Here is a 4122-nt window from a genome sequence, read left to right as displayed (position 1 = left end):
CGGGAATTGGTCGTTAGGTTTACTATTTCACATGCAGATGTGCTCTTGTCAAGCTGAGAGTGCAAAGTTTTGTAATGGTTAGTCTTGATGTTAATGAAGCAATAAAATAATTATCTCTGTAATAATGATGATGTTGCGAATGTGTAGAAAGAATATATCAATTTGAGTTTTAAATCGAATAAATTTTTGCAAAAAATTAGTTCGGAGAGATTTGTATTAATTGAAATACGAGTACTTCTAACGGGGAGCTCACGTTTTTTAATATTTAATTTTATAGGTTCTTAAAGATAATCTTGCATGAATGTGTAATTAAGCCTTTCGGAAAAGATCCCATAATACTGCAAAAATTCTTCCTTGAAATTACCCTGCAGGAAACTTAATTAACTTAAAAACTTAAATAATTTAAAAATGCATTTGGACTAAACAATTCAATTCGCTTTCGTTCTGCACTTCACGGATGCCTTTTCATAATTAAGAAAAACCGAAATTAAAAATTTAGAATTAAATGTTTCGCCTAATGAGATTTGAACATGGACACCCATGGCCGCAACCAATTGTAGCAAACATCTTTGCACGCTCAGCTACAGCTGAATTTTTAAATGCTTACTCAGGAAAGCCATGTCAAGTGATCATCGAAAAATTTTGCTAAGTCACGGATTTTATTCAAAGTAGCGTGAATAGAGCAAAAAAATGTACTGTTAATAAAAAAATTATTTTTAAAATAATTTGTTATAACAGTTTGGCGTTGTAGACTTTGTATGAGTATGAGGAAAAAGTGTAAATATGTAACTGTAAGGGTGCGAAATCTTATTCCGTTATCTCTTATAGTTTAAGAGAAATATAATTGCCAATAACTTGGACAAATCTATCAACTTGTTTAATACATTTATATGTCAGCACAACAATTGAGCCGTTCAGTGCACACATCGATTAACTCCATCAACAAAAACTTGGGAGCTGCTATCAAATAATGTAAATTATTTTTTAAGACTTTACTTATATTATAAAATCAAATAAATAATGTTGTTATAAATATCATGTACTATTGTATGTTATATGAAGTTATTATAAACGTAATAAGTTATGACTATACCAAGTGCTTTGACACTTAAATTTTCAAAAACTGGTGCTAGTTGATCAATGGCTCAATTATTACTAGATACTTTACAATGATGTACTTTTTTTCAAAAATCCGTGGCTTAAAGACGAAATTTGTGACGATCAGTTGAAAAGGCTTTGCTCTATTCTCCTCTTCTTGTGTTTTGTTAGTATTACCCATAGAGGTTGAGTATAAGGGTTAATGGCTTTACTGATCGTACTCTATGGCAAGCCTAAAAGTATGCAAGAGATAAAATTTGCTGATACATATATTATGTATGTAGAGTCAAAAAAGCATATCTTTAACAAAAATTAAGTGAAGTCAATTTGTAGACCACAAAAAATTTAACTGAGAGAAAATTTTGTTTATGTTGAAATTACTCTCCCAGCTTAATACACTGCAACGGTAATGGCATACGCTTACATTGTATTTGTGGCGATTAAAAACAACTGTACAAGCAAAACTGTGTACACAAGTGGGGGTTCTTCACTGTCTATTTGCATAAACACACTGCACACTCATGCATACATACAAACACATACATACATAAATACTCGTACTTTGTAATGAAAACGGCTCTAACTCCCAGGTATGCGCTATTTAAACAAAAGCCAACACGTCCAACAACTGTTCCGTTACTACAAAGTTGTCTGCATGCAACATCTGTTTATATGCGCGCGCTCTCTCCCATTTGGGACGTTGATGCTCATTAACTGCCTTTTTTAATTCTACCTTCAGACAATACATTGTACTCGTAGCTCGAATTTGTATGTCTGAGTGTTTGTATGTACGCGCGCATAAAATTTCCACGCTATCTGCTCCCTGATGATCTGCGCGCTTTGGTGGGCGTCCGCTGGCTGACCACCGTCCACTCTTGGGTTGGGTTAATCTGTACAAAAAAAAAAAAACGATAAACAGCAGCATTCGTTTGTCGATTAGGTAAATGCATAAATACACAAACTTTTTTTCAGAGTTTATTGTCCATTTTATATCTGTTGCTACTCGTGCTGGTATTCCTGCTGCTGCTGATACTCCTTTTATAATTTGGTGCTGTTAAAGCGTTCCACCCCATGCATAAACACACACCCACACACACACTTGGTAAAATAATGAAGTGCAGTGTTTGTTCCCAGTACGGAAAGAAACTATGTAGTTGAAATATCGATGTTCAACCAGTTTTTTATCCACCACAACTAGTTGAAGATCTGACTTTCTTCCTTGGAACGAACTTTTGACCCTAACATGGCCGGTGTCCTAGGCATCAGTCAATTAACCGACTCTGCATTTGATTTTAACTACTTTGAAATGCATTTGGCTTAAAGCACTTCAAAGTCAGTGTGTTGTTTTCAACTAATATTGAATTATTTACAAAGATACGTATCAAAAGTGTAAGCATTTTGTTTATCTCAATGAGGCTGCTAGTCGATTATACATCAGTTTGAAGTTAGTTGCTACATAGCTAGAAATAAAGTAATTTTTCTGGGGTAATTGGTTGAGTTATGCCGTACTGGGTTGTAAAAGCGCTGCCCCATCACCAGCAGTGCATTGGAAAATTGTAGAAAATTACCGTAACTACAAAATAAAAGTTTCGTCGCTAGGCGTTGCACCTGTCGCATTTCGTTTGTATATTGTTTTTTTTTTTTGCACACGCGCGTCACTAAATGAAATTGTATATACCACTGAAACATTGACACATATCTACACACCCGCACCCACACACACACACGCCCACACATGCATACACACATACATACATGCAAGCTACTATTGTGTGTGCCTCCTATGCTTGCGGTGACCATTCGTCCCGATTTTGGTGGGACAGTACCGATTTAAAGAAAATTGTCCCGCTGAATATTTTTTAAAAGTCGGAACGTATAATTGTCCCGATTTTTGATAGTTATATCGAATAAGTCCCGATTTCCAATGTTTTCTTTATTAATTTAATAAGAGTTTCCATGTACTCTGGCCCGAAAATAATTTTTCATACAAACGTGGCAGCACTGTCGTTATCACAAAGTACATATAATATAAGGGAGCCATAAACATAGCAGCATTCTTATTTTCGATGATATTTGGTTACGTTTTACTCTGTCATCATTGGATCATTAAGAAATTAACGGTTATCTTAAATTTTTATATTAGAATTTAAGTTGGTTTTGTTTTTTGCTAAAAAAATCACTTGTATAATCGTTTGTTCAATGTTTTTGTTTTTTAATGAAATGATTCTAACTTGAATTAAGTAAAATTATAAAAAAAAATAATAATTCCCTCAAAAAAATCACAGATACGAAAAATACAAGTTGTGGATACAGTGGCGAAAATATTAATTGGGAAAAGCCATTTTAGCATTCTTTGGCGATTATTTAATGTTTATTATTTTTTTATGAAAGCTAGCTTGTTATCTCACAAAGCCCATGCATGTCAATGTTTCAAATTTTGCACAAAAATTAGCAAAATTCTATAACATTTTATATTTTGAGCTCTTTAATTAGATTTCTCAGAAACATTCTGCGTGAGTATGCAGTTTTGTAGCCCATTCAATTCAAAGTGCAAATTTTAAGTAGCTTGGACTTACCGTAGATTTTTGGTAAATTTTGTTTGTGGAAGTTGTTGCTCATTTTCTCTATAACAAAAAAATTGTTGAACATACTTTGTTTGGAGGAATATGCGCGAACAAAAAATATCCGCAAATCAACGATAAGACCAAGCTACTTAAAATTTGCCCTTTTTTATACAACAATTTAATGGGCTACAAAACTGCATACTCAAAAAAAAATCTAGAAAATCTGATTAAAATATTTAAAATTTTGACCAACATTTGTTAAAATTTGTCGAATTTTTGTAAAATTTAACATTTAATGTTTTACAAAGTTTGAAATTTTGATTTACATGTTTTTTTAGATAGTAAGTTATATTTTCATAATAAAATAAAAAAAAAAAAAAACATTTTTTAAACCAAGAAAAGTAGCCAAAACTTGTTAAAATGCCTTTTCGATATTTACATTCTCGCCATCGTACATACA

This window comes from Rhagoletis pomonella, unplaced genomic scaffold (assembly GCF_013731165.1).
Source record: "Rhagoletis pomonella isolate Grant_MI unplaced genomic scaffold, Rhpom_1.0 Rhpom_scaffold_00002, whole genome shotgun sequence".
Taxonomy (NCBI): domain Eukaryota; kingdom Metazoa; phylum Arthropoda; class Insecta; order Diptera; family Tephritidae; genus Rhagoletis; species Rhagoletis pomonella.
Note: the sequence above shows the minus strand (reverse complement) of the source record.